At 43.6% G+C, this 26,619-nt stretch overlaps 1 protein-coding gene across 2 annotated transcripts in view; it reads left to right on the top strand.

Annotated features, from left to right (window-relative positions):
* Positions 1-26,619, top strand: part of LOC132385640 (receptor activity-modifying protein 2-like) — a 147,565-nt gene that overhangs the window by 105,030 nt on the left and 15,916 nt on the right. The gene's annotated exons all lie outside the window — the stretch shown is intronic.

Below are 26,619 nucleotides of genomic sequence, written 5' to 3'. Positions count from 1 at the left end.
GTACAGAGTCACTGTTTATTCAGGGTGAGGGTCACTCTCTGTGTAACTGTACAGAGTCACTGTTTATTCAGAGTGAGAATCACTCACTGTGTAACTGTACAGTGTCTCTGTTTATTCAGGGTGAGGGTCACTCACTGTGTAACTGTACAGAGTCACTGCTTATTCAGGTTGAGGGTCACTCACTGTGTAACTGTACAGAGTCACTGTTTATTCAGAGTGACTCTCACTCACTGTGCAACTGTACAGAGTCTCTGTTTATTCAGGGTGAGGGTCACTGACTGTGTAACTGTACAGAATCACTGTTTATTCAGAGTGAGGGTCACTGACTGTGTAACTGTACAGAGGCACTGTTTATACAGGGTGAGGATCAATCACTGTGTAACTGTACAGAGTCTTTATTCAGAGTGAGGGTCACTCACTGTGTAACTGTACATCGTCTCTGTTTATTCAGGGTGATGGTCACTCACTGTGTAACTGTACAGAGTCTCCGTTTGTTCAGGGTGAGGGTCACTCACTGTCTAACTGTACAGAGTCACTGTTTATTCAGTGTGCCGATCACTCACTGTGTAACTGTGCAGAGTCACTCTTTATTCTGAGTGACGGTCACTCACTGTGCAACTGTACAGAGTCTCTGTTTATTCAGGGTCAGGGTCACTCACTGTGTGACTGTAGAGAGTCACTGTTTATTCAGAGTGAGGGTCACTCACTGTGTAACTGTACAGAGTCACTGTTTATTCAGGGTGAGGGTCAATCACTGTGTAACTGTATAGAGTCACTGTTTATTCAGAGAGAGGGTCACTGACTGTGCAACTGTACAGAGTCACTGTTTATTCAAAGTGAGGGTCACAGACTGTGTAACTGTATAGAGGCACTGTTTATTCAGAGTGAGGGTCAATCACTGTGTAACTGTACAGAGTCACTGTTTATTCAGGGTCAGGGTCAATCACTGTGTAACTGTACAGAGTCACTGTTTATTCAGAGAGAGGGTCACTGACTGTGCAACTGTACAGAGTCACTGTTTATTCAAAGTGAGGGTCACTGACTGTGTAACTGTATAGAGGCACTGTTTATTCAGAGTGAGGGTCAATCACTGTGTAACTGTACAGAGTCACTGTTTATTCAGGGTCAGGGTAAATCACTGTGTAACTGTACAGAGTCACTGTTTATTCAGAGAGAGGGTCACTGACTGTATAACTGTAGAGAGGCACTGTTTATTCAGGGTCAGGGTCAATCACTGTGTAACTGTACAGAGTCACTGTTTATTCAGAGAGAGGGTCACTGACTGTGTAACTGTACAGAGTCACTGTTTATTCAAATTGAGGGTCACTGACTGTGTATCTGTATAGAGCCACTGTTTATTCAGAGTGAGGGTCAATCACTGTGTAACTGTACAGAATCACTGTTTATTCAGGGTCAGGGTCAATCACTGTGTAACTGTACAGAGTCACTGTTTATTCAGAGAGAGGGTCACTGACTGTATAACTGTATAGAGGCACTGTTTATTCAGGGTCAGGGTCAATAAATGTGTAACTGTACAGTGTCTTTATTCAGAGTGAGGGTCACTGAATGTGTAACTGTATAGAGTCTCTGTTTATTCAGGGTGATGGTCACTCACTGTGTAACTGTAAAGAGTCACTGTTTATTCAGAGTGAGAGTCACTCACTGTGTAACTGTACAGAGTCACTCTATATTCTGAGTGACGGTCACTCACTGTGCAACTGTACAGAGTCTCTGTTTATTCAGGGTCAGGGTCACTCACTGTGTGACTGTAGAGAGTCACTGTTTATTCAGAGTGAGGGTCACTCACTGTGTATCTGTATAGAGGCACTGTTTATTCAGAGTGAGGGTCAGTCACTGTGTAACTGTACAGAGTCACTGTTTATTCAGGGTCAGGGTCAATCACTGTGTAACTGTACAGAGTCACTGTTTATGCAGAGAGAGGGTCACTGACTGTATAACTGTACAGTGGAACTGTTTATTCAGGGTCAGGGTCAATCAATGTGTAACTGTACAGTGTCTTTATTCAGAGAGGTTCACTGACTGTGTAACTGTACAGAGTCACTGTGTGTTCAGAGTGAGGGTCACTGACTGTGTAACTGTACAGAGTCACTGTTTATTCAGGGTGAGGGTCACTCACTGTGTAACTGTACAGAGTCACTGTTTATTCAGTGTGAGGGTCACTCACTGTGTAACTGTACAGAGTCACTGTTTATTCAGAGAGACGGTCACTCACTGTGTAACTGTACAGAGTCACTGTTTATTCAGGGTCAGGTTCAATCACTGTGTAACTGTACAGAGTCACTGTTTATTCAGAGTGAGGGTCACTAACTGTGCAACTGTACAGAGGCACTGTTTATTCAGAGAGACTTTCACTGACTGTTTAACTGTACAGAATCACTGTTTATTCAGTGTGAGGGTCACTCACTGTGTAACTGTACAGAGTCACTGTTTATTCAGAGTGAGGTTCACTGACTGTTTAACTGTACAGAGGCACTGTTTATACAGGGTGCGGATCAATCACTGTGTAACTGTGCAGAGTCTTTGTTCAGAGTGAGGGTCACTCACTGTGTAACTGTACAGCGTCTCTGTTTATTCAGGGTGATGGTCACCCACTGTGTAACTGTACAGAGTCTCCGTTTCTTCAGGGTGATGGTCACTCACTGTGTAACTGTACAGAGTCACTGTTTATTCAGTGTGCCGATCACTCACTGTGTAACTGTACAGAGTCACTCTTTATTCTGAGTGACGGTCACTCACTGTGCAACTGTACAGAGTCTCTATTTATTCAGGGTCAGGGTCACTCACTGTGTGACTGTACAGAGTCACTGTTTATTCAGAGTGAGAATCACTCACTGTGTAACTGTACAGTGTCTCTGTTTATTCAGGGTGAGGGTCACTCACTGTGTAACTGTACAGAGTCACTGCTTATTCAGGTTGAGGGTCACTCACTGTGTAACTGTACAGAGTCACTGTTTATTCAGAGTGACTCTCACTCACTGTGCAACTGTACAGAGTCTCTGTTTATTCAGGGTGAGGGTCACTGACTGTGTAACTGTACAGAATCACTGTTTATTCAGAGTGAGGGTCACTGACTGTGTAACTGTACAGAGGCACTGTTTATACAGGGTGAGGATCAATCACTGTGTAACTGTACAGAGTCTTTACAGAGTGAGGGTCACTCACTGTGTAACTGTACATCGTCTCTGTTTATTCAGGGTGATGGTCACTCACTGTGTAACTGTACAGAGTCTCCGTTTGTTCAGGGTGAGGGTCACTCACTGTCTAACTGTACAGAGTCACTGTTTATTCAGTGTGCCGATCACTCACTGTGTAACTGTACAGAGTCACTCTTTATTCTGAGCGACGGTCACTCACTGTGCAACTGTACAGAGTCTCTGTTTATTCAGGGTCAGGGTCACTCACTGTGTGACTGTAGAGAGTCACTGTTTATTCAGAGTGAGGGTCACTCACTGTGTAACTGTACAGAGTCACTGTTTATTCAGGGTGAGGGTCAATCACTGTGTAACTGTACAGAGTCACTGTTTATTCAGAGAGAGGGTCACTGACTGTGCAACTGTACAGAGTCACTGTTTATTCAGAGTGAGGGTCACTCACTGTGTGACTGTAGAGCGTCACTGTTTATTCAGAGTGAGGGTCACTCACTGTGTAACTGTACAGAGTCACTGTTTATTCAGGGTGAGGGTCAATCACTGTGTAACTACAGAGTCCCTGTTTATTCAGGGTCAGGGTCAATCACTGTGTAACTGTACAGAGTCACTGTTTATTCAGAGAGAGGGTCACTGACTGTGTAACTGTACAGAGTCACTGTTTATTCAAAGTGAGGGTCACTGACTGTGTAACTGTATAGAGGCACTGTTTATTCAGAGTGAGGGTCAATCACTGTGTAACTGTACAGAGTCACTGTTTATTCAGGGTCAGGGTCAATCACTGTGTACCTGTACAGAGTCACTGTTTATTCAGAGTGAGGGTCACTGACAGTGTAACTGTACAGAGGCACTGATTATTCAGAGTGAGGGTCACTCACTGTGTAACTGTACAGAGTCTCTGTTTATTCAGGGTGTGGGTCACTCAATGTGTAACTGTACAGAGTCACTGTGTGTTCAGAGTGAGGGTCACTCACAGTGTAACTGTACAGAGTCACTGTTTATTCAGAGAGAGGGTCACTGACTGTGCAACTGTACAGAGTCACTGTTTATTCAGAGAGAGGGTCACTGACTGTATAACTGTAGAGAGGCACTGTTTATTCAGGGTCAGGGTCAATCACTGTGTAACTGTACAGAGTCACTGTTTATTCAGAGAGAGGGTCACTGACTGTGTAACTGTACAGAGTCACTGTTTATTCAAAGTGAGGGTCACTGACTGTGTAACTGTATAGAGCCACTGTTTATTCAGAGTGAGGGTCAATCACTGTGTAACTGTACAGAGTCACTGTTTATTCAGGGTCAGGGTCAATCACTGTGTAACTGTACAGTGTCTTTATTCAGAGTGAGGGTCACTGAATGTGTAACTGTATAGAGTCTCTGTTTATTCAGGGTGACGGTCACTCACTGTGTAACTGTACAGAGTCACTGTTTATTCAGGGTGAGGGTCACTATCTGTGTAACTGTACAGAGTCACTGTTTATTCAGAGTGAGAGTCACTCACTGTGTAACTGTACAGTGTCTCTGGTTATTCAGGGTGAGGGTCACTCACTGTGTAACTGTACAGAGTCACTGCTTATTCAGGTTGAGGGTCACTCACTGTGTAACTGTACAGAGTCTCTGTTTATTCAGAGTGACTCTCACTCACTGTGCAACTGTACAGAGTCTCTGTTTATTCAGGGTGAGGGTCACTCACTGTGTAACTGTACAGAGTCACTGTTTATTCAGAGTGAGGGTCACTGACTGTGTAACTGTACAGAGGCACTGTTTATACAGGGTGAGGATCAATCACTGTGTAACTGTACAGAGTCTTTATTCAGAGTGAGGGTCACTCACTGTGTAACTGTACAGCGTCTCTGTTTATTCAGGGTGATGGTCACTCACTGTGTAACTGTACAGAGTCACTGTTTATTCAGAGAGACGGTCACTGACTGTATAACTGTACAGTGGCACTGTTTATTCAGGGTCAGGGTCAATCAATGTGTAACTGTACAGTGTCTTTATTCAGAGAGGTTCACTGACTGTGTAACTGTACAGAGTCACTGTGTGTTCAGAGTGAGGGTCACTGACTGTGTAACTGTACAGAGTCACTGTTTATTCAGGGTGAGGGTCACTCACTGTGTAACTGTACAGAGTCACTGTTTATTCAGTGTGAGGGTCACTCACTGTGTAACTGTACAGAGTCACTGTTTATTCAGAGAGACGGTCACTCACTGTGTAACTGTACAGAGTCACTGTTTATTCAGGGTCAGGTTCAATCACTGTGTAACTGTACAGAGTCACTGTTTATTCAGAGTGAGGGTCACTAACTGTGCAACTGTACAGAGGCACTGTTTTTTCAGAGAGACTTTCACTGACTGTTTAACTGTACAGAATCACTGTTTATTCAGTGTGAGGGTCACTCACTGTGTAACTGTACAGAGTCACTGTTTATTCAGAGTGAGGGTCACTGACTGTTTAACTGTACACAGGCACTGTTTATACAGGGTGCGGATCAATCACTGTGTAACTGTGCAGAGTCTTTGTTCAGAGTGAGGGTCACTCACTGTGTAACTGTACAGCGTCTCTGTTTATTCAGGGTGATGGTCACCCACTGTGTAACTGTACAGAGTCTCCGTTTCTTCAGGGTGAGGGTCACTCACTGTGTAACTGTACAGAGTCACTGTTTATTCAGTGTGCCGATCACTCACTGTGTAACTGTACAGAGTCACTCTTTATTCTGAGTGACGGTCACTCACTGTGCAACTGTACAGAGTCTCTATTTATTCAGGGTCAGGGACACTCACTGTGTGACTGTAGAGCGTCACTGTTTATTCAGAGTGAGGGTCACTCACTGTGTAACTGTACAGAGTCACTGTTTATTCAGGGTGAGGGTCAATCACTGTGTAACTACAGAGTCCCTGTTTATTCAGGGTCAGGGTCAATCACTGTGTAACTGTACAGAGTCACTGTTTATTCAGAGAGAGGGTCACTGACTGTGTAACTGTACAGAGTCACTGTTTATTCAAAGTGAGGGTCACTGACTGTGTAACTGTATAGAGGCACTGTTTATTCAGAGTGAGGGTCAATCACTGTGTAACTGTACAGAGTCACTGTTTATTCAGGGTCAGGGTCAATCACTGTGTACCTGTACAGAGTCAATGTTTATTCAGAGTGAGGGTCACTGACAGTGTAACTGTACAGAGGCACTGATTATTCAGAGTGAGGGTCACTCACTGTGTAACTATACAGAGTCTCTGTTTATTCAGGGAGTGGGTCACTCAATGTGTAACTGTACAGAGTCACTGTGTGTTCAGAGTGAGGGTCACTCACAGTGTAACTGTACAGAGTCACTGTTTATTCAGAGGGAGGGTCACTGACTGTGTAACTGTACAGAATCACTGTTTATTCAGAGTGAGGGTCACTCACTGTGTAGCTGTAGAGAGTCACTGTTTATTCAGGGTCAGGGTCAATCACTGTGTAACTGTACAGAGTCACTGTTTATTCAGAGAGAGGGTCACTGACTGTGTAACTGTACAGAGGCACTGTTTATTCAGGGTGAGGGTCAATCACTGTGTAACTGTACAGAGTCTTTATTCAGAGTGAGGGTCACTCAATGAGTAACTGTATAGAGTCTCTGTTTATTCAGGGTGATGGTCACTCACTGTGTAACTGTACAGAGTCACTGTTTATTCAGCGTGAGAGTCACTCACTGTGTAACTGTACAGAGTCACTGTTTATTCAGGGTGAGGGTCATTCACTGTGTAACTGTACAGACTCTTTATTCAGAGTGAGGGTCACTCACTGTGCAACTGTACAGCGTCTCTGTTTATTCAGGGTGATGGTCACTCACTGTGTAACTGTACAGAGTCACTGTGTGTTCACGGTGAGGGTCACTGACTGTGTAACTGTACAGAGTCACTGTTTATTCAGGGTGAGGGTCACTCTCTGTGTAACTGTACAGAGTCACTGTTTATTCAGATTGAGAGTCACTCACTGTGTAACTGTACAGTGTCTCTGTTTATTCAGGGTGAGGGTCACTCACTGTGTAACTGTACAGAGTCACTGCTTATTCAGGTTGAGGGTCACTCACTGTGTAACTGTACAGAGTCACTGTGTATTCAGAGTGACTGTCACTCACTGTGCAACTGTACAGAGTCTCTGTTTATTCAGGGTGCGGGTCACTGACTGTGTAACTGTACAGAATCAATGTTTATTCAGAGTGAGGGTCACTGACTGTGTAACTGTACAGAGGCACTGTTTATACAGGGTGAGGATCAATCACTGTGTAACTGTACAGAGTCTTTATTCAGAGTGAGGGTCACTCACTGTGTAACTGTACAGCGTCTCTGTTTATTCGGGGTGATGGTCACTCACTGTGTAACTGTACAGAGTCTCCGTTTATTCAGAGTGAGGGTCACTCACTGTGTAACTGTACAGAGTCACTGTGTGTTCAGAGTGAGGGTCACTGACTGTGCAACTGTACAGAGTTACTCTTTATTCTGAGTGACGGTCACTCACTGTGCCACTGTACAGAGTCACTGTTTATTCAGGGTGAGGGTCAATCACTGTGTAACTGTACAGAGTCACTGTTTATTCAGAGAGAGGGTCACTGACTGTGTAACTGTACAGAGGCACTGTTTATTCAGGGTGAGGGTCAATCACTGTGTAACTGTACAGGGTCACTGTTTATTCAGGGTGAGGGTCAATCACTGTGTAATTGTACAGAGTCACTGTTTATTCAGAGTGAGGGTCACTCACTGTGTAACTGTATAGAGGCACTGTTTATTCAGAGTGATGGTCAGTCACTGTGTAACTGTACAGAGTCACTATTTATTCAGGGTCAGGGTCAATCACTGTGTAACTGTACAGAGTCACTGTTTATTCAGAGAGAGGGTCACTGACTGTATAACTGTACAGTGGCACTGTTTATTCAGGGTCAGGGTCAATCAATGTTTAACTGTACAGTGTCTTTATTCAGAGTGAGGGTCACTGAATGTGTAACTGTATAGAGTCTCTGTTTATTCAGGGTGATGGTCACTCACTGTGTAACTGTACAGAGTCACTGTTTATTCAGGGTGAGGGTCAATCACTGTGTAATTGCACAGAGTCACTGTTTATTCAGAGAGGTTCACTGACTGTGTAACTGTACAGAGTCACTGTGTGTTCAGAGTGAGGGTCACTGACTGTGTAACTGTACAGAGTCACTGTTTATTCAGGGTGAGGGTCACTCACTGTGTAACTGTACAGAGTCACTGTTTATTCAGTGTGAGGGTCACTCACTGTGTAACTGTACAGAGTCACTGTTTATTCAGAGAGACGGTCACTCACTGTGTAACTGTACAGAGTCACTGTTTATTCAGGGTCAGGTTCAATCACTGTGTAACTGTACAGAGTCACTGTTTATTCAGAGTGAGGGTCACTAACTGTGCAACTGTACAGAGGCACTGTTTATTCAGAGAGACTTTCACTGACTGTTTAACTGTACAGAATCACTGTTTATTCAGTGTGAGGGTCACTCACTGTGTAACTGTACAGAGTCACTGTTTATTCAGAGTGAGGGTCACTCACTGTGTAACTGTACAGCGTCTCTGTTTATTCAGGGTGATGGTCACCCACTGTGTAACTGTACAGAGTCTCCGTTTGTTCAGGGTGAGGGTCACTCACTGTGTAACTGTACAGAGTCACTGTTTATTCAGTGTGCCGATCACTCACTGTGTAACTGTACAGAGTCACTCTTTATTCTGAGTGACGGTCACTCACTGTGCAACTGTACAGAGTCTCTATTTATTCAGGGTCAGGGTCACTCACTGTGTGACTGTAGAGCGTCACTGTTTATTCAGAGTGAGGGTCACTCACTGTGTAACTGTACAGAGTCACTGATTATTCAGGGCGAGGGTCAATCACTGTGTAACTACAGAGTCCCTGTTTATTCAGGGTCAGGGTCAATCACTGTGTAACTGTACAGAGTCACTGTTTATTCAGAGAGAGGGTCACTGACTGTGTAACTGTACAGAGTCACTGTTTATTCAAAGTGAGGGTCACTGACTGTGTAACTGTATAGAGGCACTGTTTATTCAGAGTGAGGGTCAATCACTGTGCAACTGTACAGAGTCACTGTTTATTCAGGGTCAGGGTCAATCACTGTGTACCTGTACAGAGTCACTGTTTATTCAGAGTGAGGGTCACTGACAGTGTAACTGTACAGAGGCACTGATTATTCAGAGTGAGGGTCACTCACTGTGTAACTGTACAGAGTCTCTGTTTATTCAGGGTGTGGGTCACTCAATGTGTAACTGTACAGAGTCACTGTGTGTTCAGAGTGAGGGTCACTCACAGTGTAACTGTACAGAGTCACTGTTTATTCAGAGGGAGGGTCACTGACTGTGTAACTGTACAGAATCACTGTTTATTCAGAGTGAGGGTCACTCACTGTGTAGCTGTACAGAGTCACTGTTTATTCAGGGTCAGGGTCAATCACTGTGTAACTGTACAGAGTCACTGTTTATTCAGAGAGAGGGTCACTGACTGTGTAACTGTACAGAGGCACTGTTTATTCAGGGCGAGGGTCAATCACTGTGTAACTGTACAGAGTCTTTATTCAGAGTGAGGGTCACTCAATGAGTAACTGTATAGAGTCTCTGTTAATTCAGGGTGATGGTCAGTCACTGTGTAACTGTACAGAGTCACTGTTTACTCAACGTGAGAGTCACTCACTGTGTAACTGTACAGAGTCACTGTTTTTTCAGGGTGAGGGTCATTCACTGTGTAACTGTACAGACTCTTTATTCAGAGTGAGGGTCACTCACTGTGCAACTGTACATTGTCTCTGTTTATTCAGGGTGATGGTCACTCACTGTGTAACTGTACAGAGTCACTGTGTGTTCAGAGTGAGGGTCACTGACTGTGTAACTGTACAGAGTCACTGTTTATTCAGGGTGAGGGTCACTCTCTGTGTAACTGTACAGAGTCACTGTTTATTCAGTGTGCCGATCACTCACTGTGTAACTGTACAGGGTCACTCTTTATTCTGAGTGACGGTCACTCACTGTGCAACTGTACAGAATCTCTGTTTATTCAGGGTCAGGGTCACTCACTGTGTGACTGTACAGAGTCACTGCTTATTCAGGTTGAGGGTCACTCACTGTGTAACTGTACAGAGTCACTGTTTATTCAGAGTGACTGTCACTCACTGTGCAACTGTACAGAGTCTCTGTTTATTCAGGGTGCGGGTCACTGACTGTGTAACTGTACAGAATCAATGTTTATTCAGAGTGAGGGTCACTGACTGTGTAACTGTACAGAGGCACTGTTTATACAGGGTGAGGATCAATCACTGTGTAACTGTACAGAGTCTTTATTCAGAGTGAGGGTCACTCACTGTGTAACTGTACAGCGTCTCTGTTTATTCAGGGTGATGGTCACTCACTGTGTAACTGTACAGATTCTCCGTTTGTTCAGGGTGAGGGTCACTCACTGTGTAACTGTACAGAGTCACTGTTTATTCAGTGTGCCGCTCACTCACTGTGTAACTGTACAGACTCTTTATTCAGAGTGAGGGTCACTCACTGTGCAACTGTACAGCGTCTCTGTTTATTCAGGGTGATGGTCATTCACTGTGTAACTGTACAGACTCTTTATTCAGAGTGAGGGTCACTCACTGTGCAACTGTACAGCGTCTCTGTTTATTCAGGGTGATGGTCACTCACTGTGTAACTGTACAGATTCACTGTTTATTCAGGGTGAGGGTCACTCACAGTGTAACTGTTCAGAGTCACTGTTTATTCAGATTGAGGGTCACTCACTGTGTAACTGTACAGAGTCTCTGTTTATTCAGTGTGAGGGTCACTCACTGTGTAACTGTACAGTCACTGTTTATTCAGAGTGAGGGTCACTAACTCTGCAACTGTACAGAGGCACTGTTTATTCAGAGAGACTTTCACTGACTTTTTAACTGTACAGAATCTGTTTATTCAGGGTGAGGGTCTCTCACAGTGTAACTGTACAGAGTCACTGCTTATTCAGGGTCAGGGTCAATCACTGTGTAACTGTACAGAGTCACTGTTTATTCAGAGAGAGGGTCACTGACTGTGTAACTGTACAGAGGCACTGTTTATTCAGAGTGAGGGTCAATCACTGTGTAACTGTACAGAGTCACTGTTTATTCAGGGTCAGGGTCAATCACTGTGTAACTGTACAGAGTCTTTATTCAGAGTGAGGGTCACTCAATGTGTAACTGTATAGAGTCTCTGTTTATTCAGGGTGATGGTCACTCACTGTGTAACTGTACAGAGTCACTGTTTATTCAGGGTGAGGGTCATTCACCGTGTAACCGTACAGACTCTTTATTTAGAGTGAGGGTCACTCAAAGTGTAACTGTATAGTGTCTCTGTTTATTCAGGGTGATGGTCACTCACTGTGTAACTGTACAGAGTCACTGTTTATTCAGGGTGAGGGTCAATCACTGTGTAATTGTACAGAGTCACTGTTTATTCAGAGAGGTTCACTGACTGTGTAACTGTACAGAGTCACTGTTTATTCAGATTGAGGGTCACTCACTGTGTAACTGTACAGAGTCTCTGTTTATTCAGTGTGAGGGTCACTCACTGTGTAACTGTACAGAGTCACTGTTTATTCAGTGTGAGGGTCACTCACTGTGTAACTGTACAGAGTCACTGTTTATTCAGAGAGACGGTCACTCACTGTGTAACTGTACAGAGTCACTGTTTATTCAGAGTGAGGGTCACTCACTGTGTAACTGTACAGATTCACTATTTATTCAGAGTGAGGGTCACTCACTGTGTAACTGTACAGAGTCTCTGTTTATTCAGTGTGAGCGTCACTCACAGTGTAACTGTACAGAGTCACTGTTTATTCAGAGAGAGGGCCACTCACTGTGTAACTCTACAGAGGCACTGTTTATTCAGAGTGAGGGTCAATCACTGTGTAACTGTACAGAGTCACTGTTTATTCAGGGTGAGGGTCATTCACTGTGTAACTGTACAGACTCTTTATTCAGAGTGAGGGTCACTCACTGTGCAACTGTACAGCGTCTCTGTTTATTCAGGGTGATGGTCACTCACTGTGTAACTGTACAGAGTCACTGTGTGTTCAGAGTGAGGGTCACTGACTGTGCAACTGTACAGAGTCACTGTTTATTCAGGGTGAGGGTCACTCACAGTGTAACTGTACAGAGTCACTGTTTATTCAGATTGAGGGTCACTCACTGTGTAACTGTACAGAGTCTCTGTTTATTCAGTGTGAGGGTCACTCACTGTGTAACTGTACAGAGTCACTGTTTATTCAGAGTGAGGGTCACTAACTATGCAACTGTACAGAGGCACTGTTTATTCAGAGAGACTTTCACTGACTGTTTAACTGTACAGAATCTGTTTATTCAGGGTGAGTGTCACTCACAGTATAACTGTACAGAGTCACTGTGTGTTCAGAGTGAGGGTCAATGACGGTGTAACTGTACAGAGTCACTGTTTATTCAGGGTGAGGGTCACTCACTGTGTAACTGTACAGAGTCACTGTTTATTCAGTGTGAGGGTCACTCACTGTGTAACTGTACAGAGTCACTGTTTATTCAGAGAGACGGTCACTCACTGTGTAATTGTACAGAGTCACTGTTTATTCAGGGTCAGGTTCAATCACTGTGTAACTGTACAGAGTCACTGTTTATTCAGAGTGAGGGTCACTCACTGTGTAACTGTACAGAGGCACTGTTTATTCAGAGTGAGGGTCAATCACTGTGTAACTGTACAGAGTCACTGTTTATTCAGGGTCAGGGTCAATCACTGTGTAACTGTACAGAGTCTTTATTCAGAGTGAGGGTCACTCAATGTGTAACTGTATAGAGTCTCTGTTTATTCAGGGTGATGGTCACTCACTGTGTAACTGTACAGAGTCACTGTTTATTCAGGGTGAGGGTCATTCACCGTGTAACTGTACAGACTCTTTATTCAGAGTGAGGGTCACTCACTGTGCAACTGTACAGCGTCTCTGTTTATTCAGGGTCAGGGTCAATCACTGTGTAACTGTACAGAGTCACTGTTTATTCAAAGTGAGGGTCACTGACTGTGTAACTGTATAGAGGCACTGTTTATTCAGAGTGAGGGTCAATCACTGTGTAACTGTACAGAGTCACTGTTTATTCAGGTTCAGGGTCAATCACTGTGTAACTGTACAGAGTCACTGTTTATTCAGAGAGAGGGTCACTGACTGTGTAACTGTACAGAGGCACTGTTTATTCAGGGTGAGGGTCAATCACTGTGTAACTGTACAGAGTCTTTATTCAGAGTGATGGTCACTCAATGTGTAACTGTATGGAGTCTCTGTTTTTTTCAGGGTGATGGTCACTCACTGTGTAACTGTACAGAGTCACTGTTTATTCAGGGTGAGGGTCAATCACTGTTAATTGTACAGAGTCATTGTTTATTCAGAGAGGTTCACTGACTGTGTAACTGTACAGAGTCACTGTGTGTTCAGAGTGAGGGTCACTGACTGTGTAACTGTACAGAGTCGCTGTTTATTCAGGGTGAGGGTCACTCACTGTGTAACTGTACAGAGTCACTGTTTATTCAGTGTGAGGGTCACTCACTGTGTAACTGTACAGAGTCACTGTTTATTCAGGGTGAGGGTCACTCACTGTGTAACTGTACAGAGTCACTGTTTATTCAGTGTGAGGGTCACTCACTGTGTAACTGTACAGAGTCACTGTTTATTCAGAGAGACGGTCACTGACTGTGTAACTGTACAGAGGCACTGTTTATTCAGGGTGAGGGTCAATCACTGTGTAACTGTACAGAGTCTTTATTCAGAGTGATGGTCACTCAATGTGTAACTGTATGGAGTCTCTGTTTTTTTCAGGGTGATAGTCACTCACTGTGTAACTGTACAGAGTCACTGTTTATTCAGGGTCAGGTTCAATCACTGTGTAACTGTACAGAGTCACTGTTTATTCAGAGTGAGGGTCACTAACTGTGCAACTGTACAGAGGCACTGTTTATTCAGAGAGACTTTCACTGACTGTTTACCTGTACAGAATCACTGTTTATTCAGGGTGAGGGTCACTCACAGTGTAACTGTACAGAGTCACTGCTTATTCAGGGTCAGGGTCAATCACTGTGTAACTGTACAGAGTCACTGTTTATTCAGAGAGAGGGTCACTGACTGTGCAACTGTACAGAGTCACTGTTTATTTAGAGAGAGGGTCACTGACTGTGTAACTGTACAGAGGCACTGTTTATTCAGGGTGAGGGTCAATCACTGTGTAACTGTACAGAGTCTTTATTCAGAGTGAGGGTCACTAACTGTGCAACTGTACAGAGGCACTGTTTATTCAGAGAGACTTTCACTGACTGTTTAACTGTACAGAATCACTGTTTATTCAGGGTGAGTGTCACTCACAGTGTAACTGTACAGAGTCACTGTTTATTCAGATTGAGGGTCACTCACTGTGTAACTGTACAGAGTCTCTGTTTATTCAGTGTGAGGGTCACTCACTGTGTAACTGTACAGAGTCACTGTTTATTCAGAGTGAGGGTCACTAACTGTGCAACTGTACAGAGGCACTGTTTATTCAGAGAGACTTTCACTGACTGTTTATCTGTACAGAATCACTGTTTATTCAGGGTGAGGGTCACTCAAAGTGTAACTGTACAGAGTCACTGCTTATTCAGGGTCAGGGTCAATCACTGTGTAACTGTACAGAGTCACTGTTTATTCAGAGAGAGGGTCACTGACTGTGCAACTGTACAGAGTCACTGTTTATTCAGAGTGAGGGTCAAACGCTGTGTAACTGTACAGAGTCACTGTTTATTCAGGGTCAGGGTCAATCACTGTGTAACTGTACAGAGTCACTGTTTATTCAGAGAGAGGGTCACTGACTGTGTAACTGTACAGAGGCACTGTTTATTCAGGGTGAGGGTCAATCACTGTGTAACTGTACAGAGTCTTTATTTAGAGTGAGGGTCACTCAATGTGTAACTGTATAGTGTCTCTGTTTATTCAGGGTGATGGTCACTCACTGTGTAACTGTACAGAGTCACTGTTTATTCAGGGTGAGGGTCAATCACTGTGTAATTGTACAGAGTCACTGTTTATTCAGAGAGGTTCACTGACTGTGTAACTGTACAGAGTTACTGTGTGTTCAGAGTGAGGGTCACTGACTGTGTAACTGTACAGAGTCACTGTTTATTCAGGGTGAGGGTCACTCACTGTGTAACTGTACAGAGTCACTGTTTATTCAGTGTGAGGGTCACTCACTGTGTAACTGTACAGAGTCACTGTTTATTCAGAGAGACGGTCACTCACTGTGTAACTGTACAGAGTCACTGTTTATTCAGGGTCAGGTTCAATCACTGTGTAACTGTACAGAGTCACTGTTTATTCAGAGTGAGGGTCACTCACTGTGTAAGTGTACAGATTCACTATTTATTCAGAGTGAGGGTCACTCACTGTGTAACTGTACAGAGTCTCTGTTTATTCAGTGTGAGCGTCACTCACCGTGTAACTGTACAGAGTCACTGTTTATTCAGATTGAGGGTCACTCACTGTGTAACTGTACAGAGTGTCTGTTTATTCAGTGTGAGGGTCACTCACTGTGTAACTGTACAGAGTCACTGTTTATTCAGAGTGAGGGTCACTAACTGTGCAACTGTACAGAGGCACTGTTTATTCAGAGAGACTTTCACTGACTGTTTAACTGTACAGAATCACTGTTTATTCAGGGTGAGGGTCACTCACAATGTAACTGTACAGAGTCACTGCTTATTCAGGGTCAGGGTCAATCACTGTGTAACTGTACAGAGTCACTGTTTATTCAGAGAGAGGGTCACTGACTGTGTAACTGTACAGCGGCACTGTTTATTCAGAGTGAGGGTCAATCACTGTGTAACTGTACAGAGTCACTGTTTATTCAGGGTGAGGGTCAATCACTGTGTAACTGTACAGAGTCTTTATTTAGAGTGAGGGTCACTCAATGTGTAACTGTATAGTGTCTCTGTTTATTCAGGGTGATGGTCACTCACTGTGTAACTGTACAGAGTCACTGTTTATTCAGGGTGAGGGTCAATCACTGTGTAATTGTACAGAGTCACTGTTTATTCAGAGAGGTTCACTGACTGTGTAACTGTACAGAGTCACTGTGTGTTCAGAGTGAGGGTCACTGACTGTGTAACTGTACAGAGTCACTGTTTATTCAGGGTGAGGGTCACTCACTGTGTAACTGTACAGAGTCACTGTTTATTCAGTGTGAGGGTCACTCACTGTGTAACTGTACAGAGTCACTGTTTATTCAGAGAGACGGTCACTCACTGTGTAACTGTACAGAGTCACTGTTTATTCAGGGTCAGGTTCAATCACTGTGTAACTGTACAGAGTCACTGTTTATTCAGAGTGAGGGTCACTCACTGTGTAACTGTACAGATTCACTATTTATTCAGAGTGAGGGTTACTCACTGTGTAACTGTACAGAGTCTCTGTTTATTCAGTGTGAGCGTCACTCACAGTGTAACTGTACAGAGTCACTGTTTATTCAGATTGAGGGTCACACTGTGTAACTGTACAGAGTCTCTGTTTATTCAGTGTGAGGGTCACTCACTGTGTAACTGTACAGAGGCACTGTTTATTCAGGGTGAGGGTCAATCACTGTGTAACTGTACAGAGTCACTGTTTATTCATAGAGAGGGTCACTGACTGTGCAACTGTACAGAGTCACTGTTTATTCAGAGTGAGGGTCAAACGCTGTGTAACTGGACAGAGTCACTGTTTATTCAGGGTCAGGGTCAATCACTGTGTAACTGTACAGAGTCACTGTTTATTCAGAGAGAGGGTCACTGACTGTGTAACTGTACAGAGGCACTGTTTATTCAGGGTGAGGGTCAATCACTGTGTAACTGTACAGAGTCTTTATTTAGAGTGAGGGTCACTCAATGTGTAACTGTATAGTGTCTCTGTTTATTCAGGGTGATGGTCACTCACTGTGTAACTGTACAGAGTCACTGTTTATTCAGGGTGAGGGTCAATCACTGTGTAATTGTACAGAGTCACTGTTTATTCAGAGAGGTTCACTGACTGTGTAACTGTACAGAGTCACTGTGTGTTCAGAGTGAGGGTCACTGACTGTGTAACTGTACAGAGTCACTGTTTATTCAGGGTGAGGGTCACTCACTGTGTAACTGTACAGAGTCACTGTTTATTCAGTGTGAGGGTCACTCACTGTGTAACTGTACAGAGTCACTGTTTATTCAGAGAGACGGTCACTCACTGTGTAACTGTACAGAGTCACTGTTTATTCAGGGTCAGGTTCAATCACTGTGTAACTGTACAGAGTCACTGTTTATTCAGGGTGAGGGTCAATCACTGTAACTGTACAGAGTCAGTGTTTATTCAGGGTCAGGGTCAATCACTGTGTAACTGTACAGAGTCACTGTTTATTCAGAGAGAGGGTCACTGACTGTGTAACTGTACAGAGGCACTGTTTATTCAGAGTGAGGGTCAATCACTGTGTAACTGTACAGAGTCACTGTTTATTCAGGGTGAGGGTCAATCACTGTGTAACTGTACAGAGTCTTTATTTAGAGTGAGGGTCACTCAATGTGTAACTGTATAGTGTCTCTGTTTATTCAGGGTGATGGTCACTCACTGTGTAACTGTACAGAGTCACTGTTTATTCAGGGAGAGGGTCAATCACTGTGTAATTGTACAGAGTCACTGTTTATTCAGAGAGGTTCACTGACTGTGTAACTGTACAGAGTCACTGTGTGTTCAGAGTGAGGGTCACTGACTGTGTAACTGTACAGAGTCACTGTTTATTCAGGGTGAGGGTCACTCACTGTGTAACTGTACAGAGTCACTGTTTATTCAGTGTGAGGGTCACTCACTGTGTAACTGTACAGAGTCACTGTTTATTCAGAGAGACAGTCACTCACTGTGTAACTGTACAGAGTCACTGTTTATTCAGGGTCAGGTTCAATCACTGTGTAACTGTACAGAGTCACTGTTTATTCAGAGTGAGGGTCACTCACTGTGTAACTGTACAGATTCACTATTTATTCAGAGTGAGGGTTACTCACTGTGTAACTGTACAGAGTCTCTGTTTATTCAGTGTGAGCGTCACTCACAGTGTAACTGTACAGAGTCACTGTTTATTCAGATTGAGGGTCACTCACTGTGTAACTGTACAGAGTCTCTGTTTATTCAGTGTGAGGGTCACTCACTGTGTAACTGTACAGAGGCACTGTTTATTCAGGGTGAGGGTCAATCACTGTGTAACTGTACAGAGTCACTGTTTATTCAGAGAGAGGGTCACTGACTGTGCAACTGTACAGAGTCACTGTTTATTCAGAGTGAGGGTCAAACGCTGTGTAACTGTACAGAGTCACTGTTTATTCAGGGTCAGGGTCAATCACTGTGTAACTGTACAGAGTCACTGTTTATTCAGAGAGAGGGTCACTGACTGTGTAACTGTACAGAGGCACTGTTTATTCAGGGTGAGGTTCAATCACTGTGTAACTGTACAGAGTCTTTATTTAGAGTGAGGGTCACTCAATGTGTAACTGTATAGTGTCTCTGTTTATTCAGGGTGATGGTCACTCACTGTGTAACTGTACAGAGTCACTGTTTATTCAGGGTGAGGGTCAATCACTGTGTAATTGTACAGAGTCACTGTTTATTCAGAGAGGTTCACTGACTGTGTAACTGTACAGAGTCACTGTGTGTTCAGAGTGAGGGTCACTGACTGTGTAACTGTACAGAGTCACTGTTTATTCAGGGTGAGGGTCACTCACTGTGTAACTGTACAGAGTCACTGTTTATTCAGTGTGAGGGTCACTCACTGTGTAACTGTACAGAGTCACTGTTTATTCAGAGAGACGGTCACTCACTGTGTAACTGTACAGAGTCACTGTTTATTCAGGGTCAGGTTCAATCACTGTGTAACTGTACAGAGTCACTGTTTATTCAGAGTGAGGGTCACTCACTGTGTAAGTGTACAGATTCACTATTTATTCAGAGTGAGGGTCACTCACTGTGTAACTGTACAGAGTCTCTGTTTATTCAGTGTGAGCGTCATTCACAGTGTAACTGTACAGAGTCACTGTTTATTCAGATTGAGGGTCACTCACTGTGTAACTGTACCGAGTGTCTGTTTATTCAGTGTGAGGGTCACTCACTGTGTAACTGTACAGAGTCACTGTTTATTCAGAGTGAGGGTCACTAACTGTGCAACTGTACAGAGGCACTGTTTATTCAGAGAGACTTTCACTGACTGTTTAACTGTACAGAATCACTGTTTATTCAGGGTGAGGGTCACTCACAATGTAACTGTACAGAGTCACTGCTTATTCAGGGTCAGGGTCAATTACTGTGTAACTGTACAGAGTCACTGTTTATTCAGAGAGAGGGTCACTGACTGTGTAACTGTACAGAGGCACTGTTTATTCAGAGTGAGGGTCAATCACTGTGTAACTGTACAGAGTCACTGTTTATTCAGGGTGAGGGTCAATCACTGTGTAACTGTACAGAGTCTTTATTTAGAGTGAGGGTCACTCAATGTGTAACTGTATAGTGTCTCTGTTTATTCAGGGTGATGGTCACTCACTGTGTAACTGTACAGAGTCACTGTTTATTCAGGGTGAGGGTCAATCACTGTGTAATTGTACAGAGTCACTGTTTATTCAGAGATGTTCACTGACTGTGTAACTGTACAGAGTCACTGTGTGTTCAGAGTGAGGGTCACTGACTGTGTAACTGTACAGAGTCACTGTTTATTCAGGGTGAGGGTCACTCACTGTGTAACTGTACAGAGTCACTGTTTATTCAGTGTGAGGGTCACTCACTGTGTAAGTGTACAGAGTCACTGTTTATTCAGAGAGACGGTCACTCACTGTGTAACTGTACAGAGTCACTGTTTATTCAGGGTCAGGTTCAATCACTGTGTAACTGTACAGAGTCACTGTTTATTCAGAGTGAGGGTCACTCACTGTGTAACTGTACAGATTCACTATTTATTCAGAGTGAGGGTCACTCACTGTGTAACTGTACAGAGTCTCTGTTTATTCAGTGTGAGCGTCACTCACAGTGTAACTGTACAGAGTCACTGTTTATTCAGATTGAGGGTCACTCACTGTGTAACTGTACAGAGTCTCTGTTTATTCAGTGTGAGGGTCACTCACTGTGTAACTGTACAGAGGCACTGTTTATTCAGGGTGAGGGTCAATCACTGTGTAACTGTACAGAGTCTTTATTCAGAGTGATGGTCACTCAATGTGTAACTGTATGGAGTCTCTGTTTTTTTCAGGGTGATGGTCACTCACTGTGTAACTGTACAGAGTCACTGTTTATTCAGGGTCAGGTTCAATCACTGTGTAACTGTACAGAGTCACTGTTTATTCAGAGTGAGGGTCACTAACTGTGCAACTGTACAGAGGCACTGTTTATTCAGAGAGACTTTCACTGACTGTTTAACTGTACAGAATCACTGTTTATTCAGGGTGAGTGTCACTCACAGTGTAACTGTACAGAGTCACTGTTTATTCAGATTGAGGGTCACTCACTGTGTAACTGTACAGAGTCTCTGTTTATTCAGTGTGAGGGTCACTCACTGTGTAACTGTACAGAGTCGCTGTTTATTCAGAGTGAGGGTCACTAACTGTGTAACTGTACAGAGTCTCTGTTTATTCAGTGTGAGGGTCACTCACTGTGTAACTGTACAGAGTCACTGTTTGTTCAGGGTGAGGGTCAATCACTGTGTAATTGTACAGAGTCACTGTTTATTCAGAGAGGTTCACTGACTGTGTAACTGTACAGAGTCACTGTGTGTTCAGAGTGAGGGTCACTGACTGTGTAACTGTACAGAGTCACTGTTTATTCAGGGTGAGGGTCACTCACTGTGTAACTGTACAGAGTCACTGTTTATTCAGTGTGAGGGTCACTCACTGTGTAACTGTACAGAGTCACTGTTTATTCAGAGAGACGGTCACTCACTGTGTAACTGTACAGAGTCACTGTTTATTCAGGGTCAGGTTCAATCACTGTGTAACTGTACAGAGTCACTGTTTATTCAGAGTGAGGGTCACTCACTGTGTAAGTGTACAGATTCACTATTTATTCAGAGTGAGGGTCACTCACTGTGTAACTGTACAGAGTCTCTGTTTATTCAGTGTGAGCGTCACTCACAGTGTAACTGTACAGAGTCACTGTTTATTCAGATTTAGGGTCACTCACTGTGTAACTGTACAGAGTGTCTGTTTATTCAGTGTGAGGGTCACTCACTGTGTAACTGTACAGAGTCACTGTTTATTCAGGGTCACTAACTGTGCAACTGTACAGAGGCACTGTTTATTCAGAGAGACTTTCACTGACTGTTTAACTGTACAGAATCACTGTTTATTCAGGGTGAGGGTCACTCACAATGTAACTGTACAGAGTCACTGCTTATTCAGGGTCAGGGTCAATCACTGTGTAACTGTACAGAGTCACTGTTTATTCAGAGAGAGGGTCACTGACTGTGTAACTGTACAGAGGCACTGTTTATTCAGAGTGAGGGTCAATCACTGTGTAACTGTACAGAGTCACTGTTTATTCAGGGTGAGGGTCAATCACTGTGTAACTGTACAGAGTCTTTATTTAGAGTGAGGGTCACTCAATGTGTAACTGTATAGTGTCTCTGTTTATTCAGGGTGATTGTCTCTCACTGTGTAACTGTACAGAGTCACTGTTTATTCAGGGTGAGGGTCAATCACTAAGTAAGTGTACAGAGTCACTGTTTATTCAGAGAGGTTCACTGACTGTGTAACTGTACAGAGTCACTGTGTGTTCAGAGTGAGGGTCACTGACTGTGTAACTGTACAGAGTCACTGTTTATTCAGGGTGAGGGTCACTCACTGTGTAACTGTACAGAGTCACTGTTTATTCAGTGTGAGGGTCACTCACTGTGTAACTGTACAGAGTCACTGTTTATTCATAGAGACGGTCACTCACTGTGTAACTGTACAGAGTCACTTTTTATTCAGGGTCAGGTTCAATCACTGTGTAACTGTACAGAGTCACTGTTTATTCAGAGTGAGGGTCACTCACTGTGTAACTATACAGATTCACTATTTATTCAGAGTGAGGGTCACTCACTGTGTAACTGTACAGAGTCTCTGTTCATTCAGTGTGAGCGTCACTCACAGTGTAACTGTACAGAGTCACTGTTTATTCAGACTGAGGGTCACTCGCTGTGTAACTGTACAGAGTCTCTGTTTATTCAGTGTGAGGGTCACTCACTGTGTAACTGTACAGAGTCACTGTTTATTCAGAGTGAGGGTCACTAACTGTGCAACTGTACAGAGGCACTGTTTATTCAGAGAGACTTTCACTGACTGTTTAACTGTACAGAATCACTGTTTATTCAGGGTGAGGGTCACTCACAATGTAACTGTACAGAGTCACTGCTTATTCAGGGTCAGGGTCAATCACTGTGTAACTGTACAGAGTCACTGTTTATTCAGAGAGAGGGTCACTGACTGTGCAACTGTACAGAGTCACTGTTTATTCAGAGTGAGTGTCAATCGCTGTGTAACTGTACAGAGTCACTGTTTATTCAGGGTCAGGGTCAATCACTGTGTAACTGTACAGAGTCTCTGTTCATTCAGTGTGAGCGTCACTCACAGTGTAACTGTACAGAGTCACTGTTTATTCAGATTGAGGGTCACTCGCTGTGTAACTGTACAGAGTCTCTGTTTATTCAGTGTGAGGGTCACTCACTGTGTAACTGTACAGAGTCACTGTTTATTCAGAGTGAGGGTCACTAACTGTGCAACTGTACAGAGGCACTGTTTATTCAGAGAGACTTTCACTGACTGTTTAACTGTACAGAATCACTGTTTATTCAGGGTGAGGGTCACTCACAATGTAACTGTACAGAGTCACTGCTTATTCAGGGTCAGGGTCAATCACTGTGTAACTGTACAGAGTCACTGTTTATTCAGAGAGAGGGTCACTGACTGTGCAACTGTACAGAGTCACTGTTTATTCAGAGTGAGTGTCAATCGCTGTGTAACTGTACAGAGTCACTGTTTATTCAGGGTCAGGGTCAATCACTGTGTAACTGTACAGAGTCACTGTTTATTCAGAGAGAGGGTCACTGACTGTGTAACTGTACAGAGGCACTGTTTATTCAGGGTGAGGGTCAATCACTGTGTAACTGTACAGAGTCTTTATTTAGAGTGAGGGTCACTCAATGTGTAACTGTATAGTGTCTCTGTTTATTCAGGGTGAGGGTCACTCACTGTGTAACTGTACAGAGTCACTGTTTATTCAGTGTGAGGGTCACTCACTGTGTAACTGTACAGAGTCACTATTTATTCAGAGAGACGGTCACTCACTGTGTAACTGTACAGAGTCACTGTTTATTCAGGGTCAGGTTCAATCACTGTGTAACTGTACAGAGTCACTGTTTATTCAGAGTGAGGGTCACTCGCTGTGTAACTGTACAGAGTCTCTGTTTATTCAGTGTGAGCGTCACTCACAGTGTAACTGTACAGAGGCACTGTTTATTCAGAGTGAGGGTCAATCACTGTGTAACTGTACAGAGTCACTGTTTATTCAGGGTCAGGGTCAATCACTGTGTAACTGTACGGAGTCTTTATTCAGAGTGAGGGTCACTCAATGTGTAACTGTATAGAGTCTCTGTTTATTCAGGGTGATGGTCACTCACTGTGTAACTGTACAGAGTCACTGTTTATTCAGGGTGAGGGTCATTCACTGTGTAACTGTACAGACTCTTTATTCAGAGTGAGGGTCACTCACTGTGCAACTGTACAGCGTCTCTGTTTATTCAGGGTGATGGTCACTCACTGTGTAACTGTACAGATTCACTGTTTATTCAGGGTGAGTTTCACTCACAGTGTAACTGTACAGAGTCACTGTTTATTCAGATTGAGGGTCACTCACTGTGTAACTGTACAGAGTCTCTGTTTATTCAGTGTGAGGGTCACTCACTGAGTAACTGTACAGTCACTGTTTATTCAGAGTGAGGGTCACTAACTGTGCAACTGTACAGAGGCACTGTTTATTCAGAGAGACTTTCACTGACTTTTTAACTGTACAGAATCTGTTTATTCAGGGTGAGGGTCACTCACAGTGTAACTGTACAGAGTCACTGCTTATTCAGGGTCAGGGTCAATCACTGTGTAACTGTACAGAGTCACTGTTTATTCAGAGAGAGGGTCACTGACTGTGTAACTGTACAGAGGCACTGTTTATTCAGAGTGAGGGTCAATCACTGTGTAACTGTACAGAGCCACTGTTTATTCAGGGTCAGGGTCAATCACTGTGTAACTGTACAGAGTCTTTATTCAGAGTGAGGGTCACTCAATGTGTAACTGTATAGAGTCTCTGTTTATTCAGGGTGATGGTCACTCACTGTGTAACTGTACAGAGTCACTGTTTATTCAGGGTGAGGGTCATTCACCGTGTAACTGTACAGACTCTTTATTCAGAGTGAGGGTCACTCACTGTGCAACTGTACAGCGTCTCTGTTTATTCAGGGTCAGGGTCAATCACTGTGTAACTGTACAGAGTCACTGTTTATTCAAAGTGAGGGTCACTGACTGTGTAACTGTATAGAGGCACTGTTTATTCAGAGTGAGGGTCAATCACTGTGTAACTGTACAGAGTCACTGTTTATTCAGATTGAGGGTCACTCACTGTGTAACTGTACAGAGTCTCTGTTTATTCAGTGTGAGGGTCACTCACTGTGTAACTGTACAGTCACTGTTTATTCAGAGTCAGGGTCACTAACTGTGCAACTGTACAGAGGCACTGTTTATTCAGAGAGACTTTCACTGACTTTTTAACTGTACAGAATCTGTTTATTCAGGGTGAGGGTCACTCACAGTGTAACTGTACAGAGTCACTGCTTATTCAGGGTCAGGGTCAATCACTGTGTAACTGTACAGAGTCACTGTTTATTCAGAGAGAGGGTCACTGACTGTGTAACTGTACAGAGGCACTGTTTATTCAGAGTGAGGGTCAATCACTGTGTAACTGTACAGAGTCACTGTTTATTCAGGGTCAGGGTCAATCACTGTGTAACTGTACAGAGTCTTTATTCAGAGTGAGGGTCACTCAATGTGTAACTGTATAGAGTCTCTGTTTATTCAGGGTGATGGTCACTCACTGTGTAACTGTACAGAGTCACTGTTTATTCAGGGTGAGGGTCATTCACCGTGTAACTGTACAGACTCTTTATTCAGAGTGAGGGTCACTCACTGTGCAACTGTACAGCGTCTCTGTTTATTCAGGGTCAGGGTCAATCACTGTGTAACTGTACAGAGTCACTGTTTATTCAAAGTGAGGGTCACTGACTGTGTAACTGTATAGAGGCACTGTTTATTCAGAGTGAGGGTCAATCACTGTGTAACTGTACAGAGTCACTGTTTATTCAGGTTCAGGGTCAATCACTGTGTAACTGTACAGAGTCACTGTTTATTCAGAGAGAGGGTCACTGACTGTGTAACTGTACAGAGGCACTGTTTATTCAGGGTGAGGGTCAATCACTGTGTAACTGTACAGTGTCTTTATTCAGAGTGATGGTCACTCAATGTGTAACTGTATGGAGTCTCTGTTTTTTTCAGGGTGATGGTCACTCACTGTGTAACTGTACAGAGTCACTGTTTATTCAGGGTGAGGGTCAATCACTGTGTAATTGTACAGAGTCATTGTTTATTCAGAGAGGTTCACTGACTGTGTAACTGTACAGAGTCTCTGTGTGTTCAGAGTGAGGGTCACTGACTGTGTAACTGTACAGAGTCGCTGTTTATTCAGGGTGAGGGTCACTCACTGTGTAACTGTACAGAGTCACTGTTTATTCAGTGTGAGGGTCACTCACTGTGTAACTGTACAGAGTCACTGTTTATTCAGAGAGACGGTCACTCACTGTGTAACTGTACAGAGTCACTGTTTATTCAGGGTCAGGTTCAATCACTGTGTAACTGTACAGAGTCACTGTTTATTCAGAGAGAGGGTCACTGACTGTGTAACTGTACAGAGGCACTGTTTATTCAGAGTGAGGGTCAATCACTGTGTAACTGTACAGAGTCACTGTTTATTCAGGGTCAGGGTCAATCACTGTGTAACTGTACAGAGTCTTTATTCAGAGTGAGGGTCACTCAATGTGTAACTGTATAGAGTCTCTGTTTATTCAGGGTGATGGTCACTCACTGTGTAACTGTACAGAGTCACTGTTTATTCAGGGTGAGGGTCATTCACCGTGTAACTGTACAGACTCTTTATTCAGAGTGAGGGTCACTCACTGTGCAACTGTACAGCGTCTCTGTTTATTCAGGGTCAGGGTCAATCACTGTGTAACTGTACAGAGTCACTGTTTATTCAAAGTGAGGGTCACTGACTGTGTAACTGTATAGAGGCACTGTTTATTCAGAGTGAGGGTCAATCACTGTGTAACTGTACAGAGTCACTGTTCATT

This window comes from Hypanus sabinus (assembly GCF_030144855.1).
Source record: "Hypanus sabinus isolate sHypSab1 chromosome X1 unlocalized genomic scaffold, sHypSab1.hap1 SUPER_X1_unloc_22, whole genome shotgun sequence".
NCBI lineage: Eukaryota > Metazoa > Chordata > Chondrichthyes > Myliobatiformes > Dasyatidae > Hypanus > Hypanus sabinus.
This window is presented reverse-complemented; position numbering and strand designations above follow the sequence as displayed.